We start from the raw sequence: 19254 nt of genomic DNA, 5'->3' as shown, positions 1-19254 counted from the left end.
CTTTGAAGTACAATTTTAAGCAAATCAGGCCTTTTTTAGTTAGAGCATAATTGCAATTGTAAATGTTTATCATGCACCAGTGGTTAGCACAGCCAGAATGCATCTGATAACAGCAGGTCATTGGTTATCCCCCAGTCATTTCAGGAACTGTGATAAACAGTTCATCTTGCACAAACAAAACCCCATGTCAGATGTAAGAAATCAGCAGTTTTGTAACACAGCAGTAACATTATCAGGCTCAAAATCGGTGCTGCTAGATCTCAAAAGAAAATAAGCCAGATAAAATGTCCAAAATAAATGACTCACTAAAGATATATATATATATATATATATATTGTGAACAGTATCCAATCAGTTGGAGAACCCCTAATATATATATATATATATATATATATATATATATATATATATATATATATATATATATTAGGGGTTCTCCGTCTGATTTGGCTACTGTTCACAATCGGCCTATAATCACTTTAGAATTCTCTGAAAAGGCCGATCTCATAAAACTGATCTCAAGCTGATGACGTGCCTGTCTTGAGAAGTTTGGCTCGACATGTATGTGATCGACAATAATGTTGATAAAATGATTCAAATAAATTCTGTACAAAGGTTTTGAACAGAGGGTTAGTATCTAATGTATAAGTAAATCATAGGTTTTATGAAGAACAGGCAAGGTATATGTCAGGTTATTCCACAATATATATTTTTACCTTACAGTCAGCTGTTCAGAAATATATTATCAAGTGAAAAGGTAGGATGCATTGTATATTTACATATTTTTCTAAAGCTTTATTGAAAAAGTCTAGAATAGTCATTTGCACTTCACTCTCATTAAGAATGGCATTGGTGGAAAGGTTTTTAGTGTATTCAGATCCATGTACTGTATTCTAAACGTAAATCATGTGTAATAGGAACCAATTTTCTAACATAATATTTTGGTTTTACCATTGGAAGGTTACAGAAACAGATTGAACAGCTGGAAAAATTCTGTAATCTTTATGGTATAAGAGTGAAATTGTGCAAAACAAAAGTTGTGTTTTTTAGAAGGGTGGGTTTTTTAAACAAGAATGAAAAATGGTATTTCACTGGTGAGCAGATTGAGCCTGTCCTCCATCAAAAAAACCAACATATAAGTCATTTGTGCAAGCACCTTATTACGACCTATATTTACGTTTTAAAGTTAAGCGCCCTCTAGTGGGCATAAAAATAATGACAGTATCGCGTTGCGTCTGTCGTCATGAAATGACGTATCACGTCATTACCAATCAAAACGCACGTTTATTTAAATGCAATGTTTGGGCTTTTTACACCGATCTCACAGTATTTCCTACATATTTTACTAGGTTGCTTATTCGTTCGAATGACCATCCCTAAACCTAACCCTCACAGAAATCATGCTAAATTATGATTTATTGAGCATATACATTTTCGTGCACGTCCGTTCCCTGGGATCGAACCCATGATAGCATGATTACATTTCAAGGCATAACACAATAATCTACCAACTGAGCTACCCGAAACGCAAACCAGAGTGCAAATAAAAGAAAACAAAACAAAACATTAATATGGAAATGACCTTTTGCCTATAGAGGCGCAACTGTAGGATACGCTCTGATGGGTCGTATTTCAGGGATTTGGACAAACGACCTATACGAGCGTATTGGTTGGAGGACTTTTAGCAAGGTTTGTTAATAATCATAAAATTAGCTGCAAGTGAGCAATGTAGCAGTTTTGGGTGATTTGGGTAGATTTGCACTGTCCACTTCTTATATAAAAAGATGTATCATTGGATAAAATTAGTATCTATGTCTAATCATCGTGGGTAGATAAACATGGGTTACTCGGATTAGAGCTCGGATTTCTATTGCTTTGGAGGCTTAAAGTGTAGGTGACACAAGAACATTCACAGCTATTTTTAACCAACAATTGACAGAAAAAGCACACAAGGCATGGTATACATCAGTTATATAAAATAATAAGAATCTTTACAATCTTACACATTTTGTTAGTACAAGAGAGCTACATTGTGTTTATTTATTATCAGGTCATCATTTAGCTAAAGAAACAGGCAGATGGAGTAATACAACAGTGGAGAATCCATAAATATTGTTAACATCAAATATTTCTGTGAAAGACAATGACAATTTATTTATATAGCACAATTAATTACAACTTTTGTCGACTGATGTGCTTCCCATTAGTTCATTAAAAACAGATGAAACAAAGAAGATGAGAAGCATTTCTTGTATGACTGCTCCTTGTATTGATGTTTCAAGTGTTTGTGATTCTGAGTATGCATGGAGATTGGCATTGAATATATATATATATATATATATATATATATATATATATATATATATATATATATATATATATATATATGCACCCTGGAATGAAGAAAAACGTATCTGCCATGCCATCTTATGGAACTATGGGCCAAGAGGCCATATATTCCTGAAAATTAACCTGAAACAATTATATATATATTCGATGATGATAAAATTGATGCTATAAAGTGTGGTTTGAACTAGGGATGTCAAATTTCGATTATTTCCATGATCGATCGTTGTTTAAATTAACGATCAATTAATCGATTAATCGTTAACCATAATACTGCAAAATGCGTCTATTGCAGGCACGCAGTCAGCGGTATGACAGGATGTGCAAAAGCCACACACACACACAAAACGCTTTCTCACTTGAATTAAAGAGGTTTTAGTCTGAATAAAATGCTAGTAGCAGGATTATAAAATGAATAGATGCGATTATGATCATTTGATAAAATGAAGAGAGCGCGCCATACTTTTGAGGTCATTTTACTTTGTTGACAGTTTCCAATCCCGCACGGAGAACGCTGAACGCGCCTCTTTAAATGGTTTTGTGGTGCTCGTTGTTGTATTTTAAAGCACAATTGCAATGTTTTCAACTGACATTATTGTATAAAATTATCCTAAATGGTGGAGCGCGTGTGACTGCGCTGCACATTAAGTGAACTACATCGGCGCTGCTGCACCAAAACACAGTTGCTCACATTAATTTGATCCTGCTGGATTCTGTCCTAGAAAATGTCAGATTTTTAAAAATCCGGCATACAGCGCATTAGATCGTGACAGTGCATGCGTGCACACGAGGATGAGCGAGCGCGGATTTGGCTAGATTTATTTGGAGGTTATTGCTCATGTCTCATTCGGCACAAATCGAAATGTTTCCATATTCGCAATGTATTTGAATGTTAAACTATTATTTATAATGTAAACTAGGCTTGTACTTAACACGCATTCGCATATAGACGGAAAAGATGATCCTCTTCATATGAGCAAAAACGTCCTTGGCATAACAGCAGAGTGGACCGGTATACTACGGTCTATATGCTCCAGGAATGTGTCGGTCACAGCGCCTATTAATCGCTGTTTTGAATCCAGCGATTATTTATTTAGAAATGATAAGATCTGATTATGACAAGTGTGGTATAAAAGCTTTGTTTATTAGAGGAATAATAGGTTAACTGGAAAATGTTACATCGCGACCATGCTTTTGGACCCCATAGTCTTCATTTACGCGGCTTTGTTCTGGTTTGCCGGTTGGTCACGAATTTCCACAAATTCAGTATATTTAAGCATTGTTTCTTTTCCTAAATCTTCATAGTCTAACCCTCTAATTTCCCAGGTTTATTTTATTATCTTTCGCTTTTAATAACTGTTTTCGCATCTCTTACAGTGGTAAAAATGGGAAGGGAAATTAAAGATTTCATGAATTAAGAATTCGTTCGATTTATTAATTTGTTCCCTTATTTCACTTAAATCATGGGTTATTTAGGGAACAAAATTAAGGAAACATGGACAATTGCCACATTAATAATTCGTAGGAATGAATTAACAAGTTGTAGGAATGAATAGACTACCTGTCCTGTCACTGTGTCCCGCAGCCCTGCAAAGCGCACGATATAAAACAGTTATCTGATGAAATGATTAGTAACTACATTTCTATTGCATTTAATGTTGAAGAACTTTTATGTTGTTTCTATTTTAATGTACTTTAAAGTTTAAATCACATTAAAAGCTTAATTTGTACATTGTGAATGAATGATGATGCTTTTATATATCGTCACCGTCACTCACAGCCGCTCGCACGTGTTGAGTGCGCATGAGCCGCACGCAGCCCAACATTGAATCGGTTAACCGACCATCGATAGCCTTAATCGATTGCATCTCTTATCGACAATTAATCGATCATCGATTAATCGTTGACATCCCTAGTTTGAACAGCAGGTGGGGAGATTTGACACCTATGATTAGTGGTACTTTACTGTGATATGGCAGCAAATCACTAGCTAAATACAAGACTGGAAATAAGCCCAAAAATGCAACCACTTGCCCATATTTATAAGCAACTGTAAAAATACAGGCCCAAAGTAGCTTATAACAAGTGCTCATGGCAGCACTGCTCAAAATATATCAGTTAAGTCTCTAAAAGAGTGTGGGTTTATTACACGCAAAACACATGACTAACAAACGCAATGCATACTAGAGGAACTATTCATATAGGAACACTTCAGTTTATTAGTGTTAAATTAAGAACTACATGAATTAATTCAAAACCCAATATGCTCTTTTCAACTTCAATTTCAAGGACATCTTCCTTGTCTTATTTTCTCACACTTCTCTCAAAGATGTGACTCATTCTTTCCTACTGTAGAGTCCTTCACTCTCCGGTAGAACTGTGTGGGTGTGCAGAAGAGCTGTTTCATAATGAATGTGTGTGTGAACAGGGAATGGTTTTACAAGACCCTGACACATGGGGCAACTGTTTTATATTTAATTATATAATTATGCTGAGTTGAGTATGTAATGATTCAATACGGGGTCTAAAAACTCTACATTACAAACAGCCATCATTAAATGGTAAGAGAAGCTAACATCAGACTATGAAATCATGAGGAGACTGTCTGAGCAATAGAGCTGTAATTACTTGAAGAAGCATGATCATTGATTGATTATGCCATCTTCTTGGTGGTGACAGTCTTAATAGGATAATATATCTCAAATATGACAATTATTCATAGTTTATGTATCCTCATGACATTCCATACAATGAAAAGTGAATAGTGATGAGGGGCCGTTACAGCACAGAACTGACAAAAAGAACAATACATTTACAGTAAAAGACGTCCATACGACTCGTGCTACATTCAAAGTCACATGAAATCTTTGTAAATCTTCCCTTCAATCAAAATTAAGACATCAGAGAAAGTTCTGGTAACTACAAGGACTAACTACATGGGGTAGGGTTAGGTTTAGGGATAGGTTCAGTACATTGTAATTACTATAATAACATAGTATGTAGCTATATGAGGAACAGGACTACAGTTACTACTAATAATCATGAACAGGGTTACTAAAAAGAAAGTGCTACAATTATTTCTATATTATTATACTATAACATAATTTACTATTACGGTACTTATTAATGTTTATATACATATATATATATATATATATTTATTTTTTTTTTTTTCAGTTTTCGTTTTAATATTAGTTTAACCATTTTTTTAGTAAATATGAATTTGTAAATTTAATATACATTTAATATATTTAGCTTTAATTTATTTATTTCAGACATTATTTAGTCTGTGCAATTTTAGTACTTCACCTTTTTGAGTTGCCAAGGAACATTTCTAACATTTTAAAGTTTTTAATCAATATTTTCATTTTATTTCAGCTTACAAAATCATTGTTTAGTAGTTTTTAGTCCTGTGTCAATATCACGTCTAACGTCATCTTTTGTGCTTCTTGGAAGAAAGAAAATCATGCAGGTTTGAAACAACATGAGGGTGAGTTTATGTTCGGCATTCCTTTGAGTGAAAAATTTGATGGAAAGATGATTCTCGAACATGGCTGGACGAGATAAAATACTCCATCTCATGTGAAAGAATCATCCAGTGAAACTATCTTCAGCATGAAGGAAACTCGCAAGAGTCCCACAAAACTGATGCTGCCACCCAGTCACACAGCAAATGCAAAGATCATGTTCTTTCCCACACTGCAAGTCTTCACTATTGATTTTCATTCCACTCTGTGGACAGACCGGAGCAGCGAGATTTGAGTAAGCAAGAGAGAGAGGGAAGGAAAAAGAAAAGAGTGAGAGAGACAGAGAAATATGATCCTTTAATGGAGACTGATGTGTTGTGCATAAGAACAACAGGGAATAGTATGTGGAGTGTGATTCATGCCAGTGGATCTGATTCATGAGCCCTGACTCTTCACCAGTGCAGTAAAGCAGAAGAGGCCTCAGCAGATGTATGTTATGTTTTGCCTCAAGATGAACTGAATCATGTGTTCAAGCCACATGGTTATGCAAGGATCAGTGTCTTTTTCTACTTTTTCTACGGCTTTATGAAATAATAGGACACAGTCTCTTTCTTATATTTAAGAATATTTTTTTCTTATATGGTCTTAAAACCTAACCTAGAGTATCACAGATTGTATGGGAATCTAAAGCAGCTTGGGAAGGTACTTGCCCAAATTATCTAAACTTTATCATGGACATTGATTAAACATGTTAAGTTGTGACAAATATTCGTAAAGAGCATCAACGACTAGCTAAAATGTGTTCATTTATGATCCAAGCTTATAACACATAACATCACATTTCTTTATTACTTGTGAATACTAAATTTGTTTTACACACTTAAATAGAGACAAACTACTGAATAATAGGCCTAATTATTCTGCACATAACATGCTTAATTAAGGGTATCTAAGTGATAAAAATATTCAGAAAACAAAACACTACCAGCCTAAAAACAACAACAACAACAAAAACATTAATACTTTGTTCTTCTTCCAATCCAGTTTGAATTAATTTCTTTAGCATTTTAATTTTATATGTTCTGACGAGTGCTTCACAACTTTCACCTGAAATAGTTTCCATTTAAAAACTTTTTTCATACTTTACCAAGCACATTTGTCCAATCCCTCTTTTTGGATGACCCAAATAAACTAACTTTTTTAAATAACTTATTCACCTCACATATAAAACTGTTGAATCATTAAATGTCTATGAGGAGGGTTCTTAGCAGTATTTACAGACACTATTTTGTATCCAAAAGCTCATACTTCCCTACTAAACAGTAAGGATGCATCGATCCGATACTCGGGATCAGTATCGGCTCTGATATTGGCAGTTTCTGCAGATCGGGTATCAGTCAGATGAGACAGATCCAAATCCGATATTGTGCGTATACTAGGCTATTCTGTGTTATAGTTGAGCCATCAAAGTGAGGTAGAGATTAATGGTGAAGTCATTAAATTCAGTTCACATAAACTCTTCTTTCCGCTGAGGCTGTCTGTCATCCTCCATTCAACAATCAAATCCATGAAACTCACTTCAAAAGTGCACAGTAACTGAGGTTTAAAACCATTCAAAGAAAAGGCTCAATAAACTAACGCACAGATTTAATACACTACGTATCAATATCTCTTCCCTTTGTACTAGTGATGTCCGGTTCGCGAACGAATCGTTCGATTTAACCGATTCTTCTTAGTGAACCGGTTGAACCGGTTCAACAAATCGGACTGAATCATTTGTATCAATTCGTGTCTCCAGTAAGCATTAATACACAAATGACTTAAAATATTCACTTTTTTAATGTGGCTAACACAACATTTACTCAACAGTACACTTCAACTGCTGTGAAGAGAGAAATAAAGATAAACTTGAGAAGAGCAGCATGGATGTTGTACTAACTTTTCTATGTGGAGGGCTGCACACCCTGCGCACTGTGTTGTTTCAAGCTATTAATTCTGCACACAGGATGTGCATAAGCGCTCTGTGCCACTCTTAGCCTTTCTTATTCTGTCCCATCTATCAGATGTTTCTACCTTTATTACTGTTCTATACATTTAAAAGAAACATCTTTTACATTTCTATATAGCTGTATATACTTGTTTTTTCATGAATGTATTTTACAACAATACGAAGAGCAATGTGTAACATTTGACCAGATTTTAGACTTATTCACTTTTATTTGTAAATAAAATATTTCACTAGATTTTATACAATTAATGTGCACCCGTGTTTTGTTTATTTGACTCTAGAGTATATTTTGCTTCTGAATTATCCACTAACCTAGTTTATAATAGTATTTTTTGTCATAGATTTTGTTATATATTTTCATTTGTTATTTTTCATTAAAATGAACTTATTTATATGTAGTACATTGTGTTTAACACACAAAAGAGTGGTGCTCAGGTCAACACAGATTAATATAGAAATTCTACATTGTTTAAAAAAAAATTGTGCCATTATCGTAATGGATCAGTATTGGCAGATACTCAGAATTTTCAGGATCAGATCGGTCCTTAAAAAATGGTATCGTAGCATCCCTACTAAATAATAGGTGAGAAACAGTATGTGAAAATAGTAATATGTTTGAATTCACAAGGTGCATCCCGATTCAGGTACTTATGCACTGTTCTATATGCGTTTTTTAGTATAAACAGTGTGAGTAAACAGTGGAACTTGCGAGTTCCAGCAAGTAAAAAAGTTCCTAGATGAGGCACTTTGCTAGCAAAAGAAAAAAGTGTGGAATTTTGGACTCTTCATGTACTCAACTGTCACTGCTTTAATTGCGATGCAACGCGGAGGGGTATCAGACTCCGATGTTGAATGAAAAAATAATCTTACATATAGTTATACATAGTATATAAACATAGTATATAGTGTATAAGTGCATACTGTATAGTGCGTCATTTGGGACTCTTCATAAAAGAGTAGGTGAAAAGCACCTGGACTACCTACTCTTTCCAGTCAGATATTAAAGTGTGCATGTGATGGGCACTTTACTATTCTATGAGGCCACAGAAGAGGACTTGTGAATGGCAGTGAAGTGACACAACTGACTCTTCTATGTGTAGTAGCAGACTGACACAATGAACACTATGAAAGTTGTAGTACATCCGGATTACATTCATACTTAAAACATTCTTATAAATCATACCTTTTAACGGTCACAAACCAATTACTGACTCAAAGGAAGTGCCCACTGAGTTATTATGTGATTTTGGAGTCATTGTGCCGTATCTGGAATAGACGGATGACTTTTATTTTATAATTGATTTCAGGCTTATAAACATAATACTACCAATGCTGCATATTCCTGTAATATGCATACTGTGCACAGTACACACATTCTGTATGCATAGAATACCCAGGCGATCCATTACATTTGCAACTGTGTGGAATACTGCATCCCACAATGCACCAGTGTAATGGATGAATCAGTGGTAATATCAGATGTGATGCATGTCTTTCTTGACTCATTCTATCAGACTGCCTAATGTTAAGACATGTTTACACAAAAATCTAAATGCAAATTAAATGTCTATTATGTACAAGAATTTAACATGAAAAATAGAGCTAGCAATATATAATTCTAAGAATATACATATTGTAAGGTTGAACATTATCTGAAGATTAATGTATTAATCTGCATTTGTTTGGTTAAATAAACCATGCATGGGATCCGGCATACATACAGTCTTACATAATCTTCAATCTAATGAAACAACATCAGCAATCCCTCCTAAAATGCAAGCTTCTGATCCAAACACATAGTGATGTACAAATATCACTCATCCTACTAAAACCCTCTTTAGTCTTTTTAAGCATACCAAACAAAAGCCACTTTGCATTATTCTAAATGACAAGTGACCACACTGAATATCACATAGATGATGTATGCACAGCAAACACTTATGAAAAGCAGAATGATAGCTACTGTAATGAGGAAGCTGAAGAGTGATGTCAGTCACTTTGACAGGAAGCAATTGCCGTGTACTTCACTGCAAAGAGCAGCCCCAAGACAAACAAACGCTAATCAAGCATGTCTAAGAGAGTAAGGATGTTCCACCCCACCACAGCTCTTAATGAAGTGAGGCGTTCGGTTAAACCATAACACATACGCCCCACAGCTCTTCTGTGGTTCTTTATGCAGCGGTGTGAATCCACCTCAGTCATGAGATTGGAAACTTTACAAATAATGTTTAGATATGATTAATAATAATAATAATTACAATTCCTGTATGTTAAATAGCTAATTGCAATCATTCATATTGCACATGAAATCTGATAGAAATTGTTATATTCATGACTTTATAATTTATTTATATATTATAATTTTATGATTATGTAGTCAGCGATACTAATGAACAAAATGTATTTAATCCATGTGTAACTTGTAATGTGCAAAGCTTCCAGTGTGAGTTGCTTTTAATTATTATTAGCCGTATAAAAAAGCTGCTTGACTTTGCAAATTGGTATTTCTTATTACAGTATTTTAATGTATTGTTGTGGGGAAAAAAATACTAAAATAAAAAAAAGGTAATTGTTACTTTTTATCGTAATGTGCCCTTATTATGGGTTATTAAAGGTTCATATTTTGGTTTTGGGAGTCCCCAACAACAGGTTGACATGCATGCAAGGTCAAAAAACACGTTCATTATCTTATAATATGCATTTATTTTTACCTTATTTGCTTTACGACTCTCAAACAATTCGCTCAACTATTCATTTTTTCAAACCCCTCCTGCTGTGGTGCTAATCTGCAGTGATTGGTCTGATTGGTCGATGTCCATTACATCATGCCTCTAATGCCTGATAAAGCAGTGTTTGTGAGTGCAGTGCTGCTTTGTTTAAAGCATTACCGGGGAAACTGTTATTTTTACAGCTCCAAAAGTGGCACCTAGTGGCAAAGAATTAATTTGCATTTTCAGACCAACCCTGTGTCTCATTGTGCTCATTGTACTCTTTTGGTGAAGAAAATTTACACACTTTTGAGTGTGTAGTAAAAGAATAGGCAAGCTTTGAAACATACTATCACGTCACACAACTGCGTCTTTAAAGGACCGCTCTGTCGCACCTGTTATATACATCCTGTCACTGTAGACTGACCTGTCAATCATCTTGTCACAGTTAACTTCCTCCGCATTTCATTTCATTTAACTTCCTACCATACAGGAGAGAAAAGAAGTAGCTTGTTGATCGGCCAGTCGCAAGTATTTCATGCAGAGAACTCTGCTCATTTTTTCTGCATAATAAAAGTTAATGACCAAATGAATGTTTATAAAAGTTCGCATAGCTGTAGCAGATGAAATATAACATGGAAATCAATAAATAAATAAACAAATACATTTGTACAAGGTTAAATGTTGATTAGTAGGCTAACTCAAACCCCTTTTTGTAAACCTCTCTACCTAACCGTCATTCGCGCACATCCACCATGTTTGTAGCTTTTCAAACGCGCTTTATTCGTGTTCGTAGTTCTGGACCAAATCCTTCACCAAAGTGCAATGGATTGTGGGCATTTTTAACCATTAGAGTGTGCATAGATCCACACTTCAAAAATTTACCTGAAATAGTAGACTATCCGAGAGCTTTTGGCATACTCTTTTCAAGATACTATTCTTTGGGGCACTTTTTCTAATCATATAATCATATATTCTAATCATACATATTCCGTGTAATAAACAATTCTTTGGGACTATATATAGTTCTCAAGTTGGAAAAGACACATGATAGTTTGACTAAAATGTTAAGGTGTTTAAAAAAATACATTTATAAATGAAACATGTTCATTCTGTGGCCATTAAAAAATAATAATTTGGTCTATTTTCTGTTTCTATAGGAGCCAAAGGCTCCTTAAGTTATTATTATTTATTAATTTATTTTGTCTGGAGCCCTGGTATTGTATATGTAACAACTATGTGTTGACCTGAAAGAGACTGCGAGAATGAGAAAGACATGATACAGAATACCATGATTATCATGCATCATTCATATGGTAAAACATGAAAACTGCTCCATAATTCACACTGGTCATATTTTAAACACATTCATTTTTAAAAGCCCTAAAAGGAAATGTTTTCCTCTGAAAATATTATCATAAATATTAAAGACATGTCAACACAGCAGAGATGCAGAGCAGGATAATTAGAGAGAGAGAGAGAGAGATAAATGTAAAATGTAAGTAAATCCCTGCTGGTAGATGACATAATTGCACTCAAGAAGCATGCTTCTCCACTGACATCCATTCATAAGTAGCTGTGTATTCTAACAAAATGTAGCGGCATGTACGATCGTCTTTTGTTCCAATTAAGTAGGTTTTTATATCTGCGTAAAGGTATAACATCCATACTTCATTCAAAGGTATAACATACATACTTCATTCATAATGAATGAATGAAGTATGGATGGGCCAATGGATGACAACAGTTTTACAAAATAATTTCAACTGTTTATTTTTTCAAACAACACAGTACAATCTAGTTAAATGGATAGCTTACACTAAAATAAAATAAAAACTGTTCAATTTTTTATTTTTATAGAACGTAAAATAATATATTTAGAGACATGTATGCAAACAAACAGTTGCTGGTCCCTACTGACTTCCATAGGGTTTATATATATATATATATATATATATATATATATATATATATATATATATATTAGGGCTGTCAATTGATTACATTTTTAATCAAATTAATCAGAATTTTCAGAGGATTAATCACTATTTGCAATTACATCTGAATCCTAACCATTTTTTTTCTGAAATGCATACCAAAAGATAAATAACAGGACACAGAAACATAATTTTCATGTATTGATTCATCAATATGTGGTTCTTTTTTTCTGAATTTCAAAAGTTTAACATTTACTTAATCAAATTTACCTGAGCACTATATCAAACCATGCCCTTTAACTACAGAGTAGTTTTAGGTGAACCAGTGGTTAAATATAGCCACATATCTATGAAATTATGCATAGAGAAACTCGAAAGAATGAACTCAGAAACACAAACATGCGCCCTCTGCACTCTGGGCACTCTTGTTTTTGGGAGGTGTTCATTTGCTCTGCCACAATACTTTAGGATCGATATTTTCACGTTCTGAAAGCTTCAAGTGCCAGTAAGACCAAGTAAAAATGCATATGCTTTTCAAACCGCTGTAATTTTCGCTGCATTGCATGTAGGTGTTCTGCGCATGCGCAATGTGAAACACAGGACGCTATAACAGGAAGAAGCTCCAGCGTATCAACTACCAAAGTCATCTCTGTTTCTTGAGCTTGGCATGAATGTATTTGAGAGTAACTGGGGTAAAACCTTAAGCATCTTAGGTGTTTTCGTCGCGGCGCTCGCCGCTGTTTTTTACTATCTTGAGAATTCAGAGATCGACGAGACTTTCCTGACCTGAATAATTTGTCACACTGTGCATGCGTAATTAATGACAAACAACTAATTAACATCGTTAACGCGCTATTTTTGACAGCCCTAATATATATATATATATATATATATATGTATATATATATATATATATATATATATATATATATATATATATATATATATATATATATACTATAGAAATCAGTAAGGACCAGTAGGTTGGAAATTCATTCTGGTTTGGAACAACTTGAGGGGTTTTCAATTTTAAGTGAACTAACACTGTAAATCTTCTTCATTTAATTTTTTCAAACTTGTTTATATAAAATGAGATTATGTAAAAGAAACATTGTCTATGTTTGATCCAAGAGGACAATCCAAGACAGATCTTTACTGGTCAAACATACACATTCTCCCACTTCCGTTTATGTCATAAAAGATGGGCATGCTTACCTTGCATTTTGCAAGGATAAATTCTAGCTATTTACAGGTTCATCTAAGTTTGCACAAGTGGATAATCTTAAAAAAAAAATCTGAGCCATTTGGATATTTACTGTATTTACAACACCACTAACCAAAATGGGGGCACAATGTGAAATCCCATTTCTGGCCCATTTGCACTACGAACAGTGATGCACTGCAGATGTCAGCCTAAAGATGTTTTTGAAGAAAAATGTGGAGGCTTTTTCTCCAACGGCTGGGAGGGAGGCTGACTTGTTTTAGAGGATGTAGATCCAGACTTCAACAGGAAGAGAAATTGAGCTGCATTTTTTCCTCACGTTAAATGATGGCAGCAGCATTTTTCAGGCTGCTTATTCAAGATTAATCAGCACCTAATGGCAAAACAGAGTGCTAAAATCTCCATACAAGAGAGAAGGGTACAGACTAAGCGAGATGAATTGAAATACAGAAAGGGAAAAAAGAAACATCAACACTTCCACAGTAGTTGCCTGGAGCAATGACCGGCCTCAGCATCACTCCCACTGACACACATGCACAGAAACACAAGACAGAATCCATACTAAACATCGCTCCTTACTGCATTCACTACGTCCTTTTCTATCATTTCCTTCTGTTTAGCCTTTTCTCCTCAACTCATTTTCTAGCCTTTCCTAACTTTTTGCATCCTCCCCCACAGGAAAAAAACAAAACAAAAAACCCCACAAATGAGATCTTTCAAATATCTCCGGTATTTCTTCTAGACATCAAATAAATGCTTTGCTAACACATGCTACAACATAATCTCTCTATATTATGAAGGATATATATCAATAATCACATAGAATAGAAAAAATGAAATCATAATAATTTTCTTTGTTTTCTCAACAGTTTCTTCTACTGTAGATGACAATAAGATTACATTAAGAATTTGGAGTCTCCTGTTGACAGAATTTTCTACTGAGAAAAAAAACCTCAGTAATCTAATTCCAAGTTCTTTGTGTGTGTGTGTGTGTGTGTGTGTGTGTGTGTGTGTGTGTGTCTGTGTGTGTGTGTGAGAGAGAGAGAGAGAGAGAGAGAGAGAGAGAGAGAGTTTGTATCTCACAATTCTGTTTATATAGCAATTTTGGCCCTTTTACTCATAATTTTGAGAAACAAAGACTAAACTGAGAGATATGAACTCCGAATTGTAAGGCAGAAATGGACTCCAACAGAATTGTAATGAAATACATTTTTCATTAATTTGCAAACTGGAACGAAGTATATAGCTATTAAAAAGTTAAACAATGTTGTCTTCCCTTTTTTTCATTACATTTTCTCAAAACCAAATGTTCGGAGCTACAATATCTACATAACATTACATTTTATGAGAGACAATCATAAATACAATAAGTCAACAACCATAAGTTTGTCTGAGTGATTTATCACCCCCTGACCCCCCCCCCCCCTTTTTTTTTTGTACAAAAATATGACAAAATAAAGCTATATTTTACACCTTTTCCTGCTCTACCAACGTTCCCCCAATTTTCTGGAGTTACGCTTTAGAGGAGCAGAGTGCAGCAATCATGATAAATCTGTGCTCTGTAAGATAACCTATTGTTCAGCACTGCTCAAACCCTGAGTAGGAAAAGACTGTGACTGTGTGTGCGTGTCAGAGATGGGAACAACAGCTTGACAGCAAGAGAGCTGGCACGCAGGTCACTTAATTGGATGAGAAAATGAATTTGGCGTTGCATACGATGGGATGAATTTTAATAAAGCTTGTGACATAGGACAGATCCTATCAGGGGAATCTCATTTCTCTCTTGGTCTCCGTGCAGTCCATGGCGTCTTAGCATGAGCAGATGCAGTTAGGCCCATTGAACATTTTAATGCCACTCTAGCTGTTTATTATAAGTAGGTGTCAATGCCATCAGACAGTATGATGAGAAACACTCTGACACTAGTCTGTCAGAGACCTGTGAAAAAAAAAAACTCTTCTGAAGTGGTTTTACCATATTACCCTTAATTTTCAGAAAATCCTGCTATGTAATGATGGCCACAGCAACATGATAACACTAATGTTCCATGATTTAATTATTCTGTTAAAAATAACTATCACAACACATTCTTTAAAATCATAATTTTCTAATATAATAAGTAAATGAAAGGCTAAATATATAAAAACAGCTCACCAATGACTCACAAATGAGAAATACTGTTCCTAATTTTAAATTCCTGTCAAATAATTAAGTAATTCATTAGTCTAACTATAGGACATTTATGGTTTCCGAGCAACATACCAACTTGGCTCATCTCTATCGTATTTGACTGATGTGCAGTCACAGGTGTGCATACGGTATATCTTTTACAATTTACAAGAATAGATGAATAAAACAAAACACAGTTACAAATAAAGTCAGTAACAGTATCATCCGGGTGCAGAAATGCACTAATTAAGAGTAAAATAAAACAATAGTGCTCACTGCATAAGTTAAATACATATTCATCTTTGTTAGAGCTGTAGTGTAATATGATTAGCAGAAAGAAACAGGTTTTATTGGTTGCTGTCTCTTTAAGACCAAATGCATGTACCTAATACTTAAACACATTCGGTTTCTTTCTCAGCTGTTTACCTTCACTTAAGACATAACTGAGTTTACTAGAATATTTGCCAAAACGTGTATTTTAACATAACTTTGTGTGTATGTGAAAGAGGAATGGGTGTCTCTCTCTCTGCGTGTGCACACTTCGGGTGTGTTCGGCAGCGGCTGAGCACACAGACAACAGTGTGCAAGTTAAAATTGCTTGAATGTGTAAACTGGTAAGACCAAACATTTGCAAATGATAAACTTTAACACTCTTATTTATTTTTTCTCGAACACCTGGTATTCCCCACAAAATGGTTTTCGTTCGACCTTGAATATAAATCGCCCATGAGTGAACATCATGATTCAGTTCATCTGGAAGAGAAGACAAAAATGGTAAGACCTCAGCTGTATGGGAGCACTTTAAATTGAGTGAGGACAAGACAAAGGCAGTGTGCCAAATCGTCCCCTTGGAATTATTAAGTTCTATCTGACATTTTTGTCAAAATTGAGTTATTCACATATTCTTATTCTGTGACAATTTATTTACATTATGTGATGTTTTATTTTAAGTTTTGTACATTTTGGGATTTTGTATTGAAAAAACAAAAAGGTTCTATCTACAGAAGTCTATGGAATACAAAAACTTTGAAGCTCAATATCTCAAAACTACTGAGAATGCAGATAGAACCTTATAATTCCAAGGGGACGAAATATGCGATTTGAAACTGGCCTACATCACATCCCACATCAGCACATCAGAAAGAGAGTTCTGTTAGTACACCCATAGTATATTTTTAGCGTAAAAAAACTAGCTGCTTTTATCCATCATGTTGATCATACATTTTGCAAATGATAAAAATGTGCACCTAATTTCCATGGAAAATACTTGTGAATATGGCAGTCATAAAAAAATAAAAAATACCTACAGCAGCCCAGCCTAATAATAGTTTGTCTATATTAAAAGTATTGCTCTAAAAGGGGTCATATGATGCTTTTTTAAAAATAATTATTTTGTGTATTTGGTGTTACAGAATATGTTTACATGCTTTAATGTATTTTTCAAATACTGTACATTACTTTAAGTCCTCTATGCCCCCCCCCCCTCTCAAATGCATCGTTTTCATCGTCAAAGTGCCTCCTTCTGGCAAGCGCAGTCTGCTCTGATTGGCCAACTGACCCAGATCATTGTGATTGGTCGAACACCTCAAGCACTCAAGAAAATGTAACGCCCCTTTCCATAATCGCGAGCTTCATCGTAAAGACAGTTGATAATGTCCTTAGTTTTATGATCAGTCCAAGCCCGAAAGGGGAATAGGGTCGCTTGACAGACACAGTGATGAAGCTTGTATGTTTTTGCAGTACACAAGCCACGGTCGGTTAAGACAGCTGACTCCACTGTGTGACCATGTGTCTCTCTATCTCTCTTTCTCTCACACACACATACGGTGCCCAAAACTCCACATTTGAAGAGTCTATAGTAAATACTTAAACTGATTCAGAAGCGCCAGACTGTCATAGCAAAGTCAGAATTACCTCCTCTAATAGGTTCACGAAACAGTCGTCCATAAAACGCGATCCTGCTCTGTTGAAAGTAATCTTAAAAATGCATCTACTTTTGGAAGGCCAAATAAACTGCTTTTGCTTCCGCCAATACTGTACCATACTGTAAGTCCTCTATGCCCCACCTCTCTCAAATGCATCGTTTTCTAGATACACACAGCATCTCCCTGACATGGCTGCTTCAACACTAACTGCAGTTACTGAAACCATGCCTTCTTTCTTGGCGTGAACATTTGGGTGGCATTACGCAAATATTTCCACATAGTGACATAGACATGTGGGGACGTGTTTAAATGAGCCGTTTAGATGGGCGTGCAGAGTCTTAACTTTGATAAAGAAATATCTCTTTGGATTTGAGACTTTAGTCTTTGCAACTTTCCAGATCTTCTTCATGCACCAAGAGCTTGTAACACTCCAAAGAGAAAGGAAAAATTGAAATCACATCATATGACCCCTTTAACAGACCTGTGTGTTTTGTATCACTAGAGCAGTGTTCATTCTCTGAGCATATAAGCCCTGCTGGCGTGAGGCGCTCCTATAGTTTATTAAATGTCGCATGTCCATATTGCATCAAAATGCGACACTGTACTCCCTTCTGGGTCTGCAGCAACACACCCGCCACGTGTGAAGTCAATTGAATGAAATTCTCGAAGTTCTCGACATAATAAAAATGCAAACAGACAGACAGAAACACAGAGATTCCTGCCTTTATTAAACCGTGTCTACATCCAATGTAGATGGCATAAAAGGTTCTATTGTATTTTGTCACACCACACCGCTTGTGTCAAGTGTAGACACGGTGTTAGAGAGAAGAATATGCCATCCGAACCCTGGTGCACACCATCTTTTTAGCAGGCTCGGTCGGCTTCCAAACAAACTCTGGTGTGGCTTGCATTAAACACAACATGGACCAAATAGTTCTAAACAAACCAACAATGTGGAGCAACAAGGAGGTAAAGCATTTTATGAGCTCTTATGAGCTTGCAGGTGGTAAAATCCAAAGTACACACAGCAATGAGTGTGCTTAGTCCAGGAGACGGCATTAGGTGTTTTCGACTTAAAGTGACGCTGAGCAGACCGATAGGGCACTTTGATGCACAGCGCCGCTTTAAGACGAACACACCTTTTGGTTGGGTTGTTCAGTGAGTCCCATTAAGAAATATATGTCATTCAACCTGACCAATCGTATCACTGTGAACGTATCACTATGCCTTTAGGTTCACTGTCAAAAATGCCACTGTGAATGCTTAGCAGACCAAATGTATTGTTTTTTTGTTTTTGTTTTTTGGTCCAGACCAAATTATCTAAGAGAACCGAACTACAAGTGTGAATGCACCCTAACAAACCTATTTCCACTATAAAGAACCTTTTGTGGTTGGAAAGGTTTTTAATGGATGTAAAAGGTTCTTCATGGAACCATAGATGCCAAAAAAGAACATTTATTGTTAAGAATGTAGG

At 35.3% G+C, this 19254-nt stretch overlaps 1 protein-coding gene across 2 annotated transcripts in view; it reads right to left on the bottom strand.

Moving 5' to 3' along the window:
• The window catches only part of LOC113079336 (leucine-rich repeat and fibronectin type-III domain-containing protein 5-like), a 62595-nt gene that overhangs the window by 7794 nt on the left and 35547 nt on the right, over window positions 1-19254 (bottom strand). The window lies entirely within an intron of this gene.

Source organism: Carassius auratus, unplaced genomic scaffold, assembly GCF_003368295.1.
Source record: "Carassius auratus strain Wakin unplaced genomic scaffold, ASM336829v1 scaf_tig00027665, whole genome shotgun sequence".
In the NCBI taxonomy this organism is placed as follows: Eukaryota; Metazoa; Chordata; class Actinopteri; order Cypriniformes; family Cyprinidae; genus Carassius; species Carassius auratus.
The sequence above is the reverse complement of the archived record's forward strand: the minus strand, read 5'-3'. Positions and strand labels throughout refer to the sequence as shown.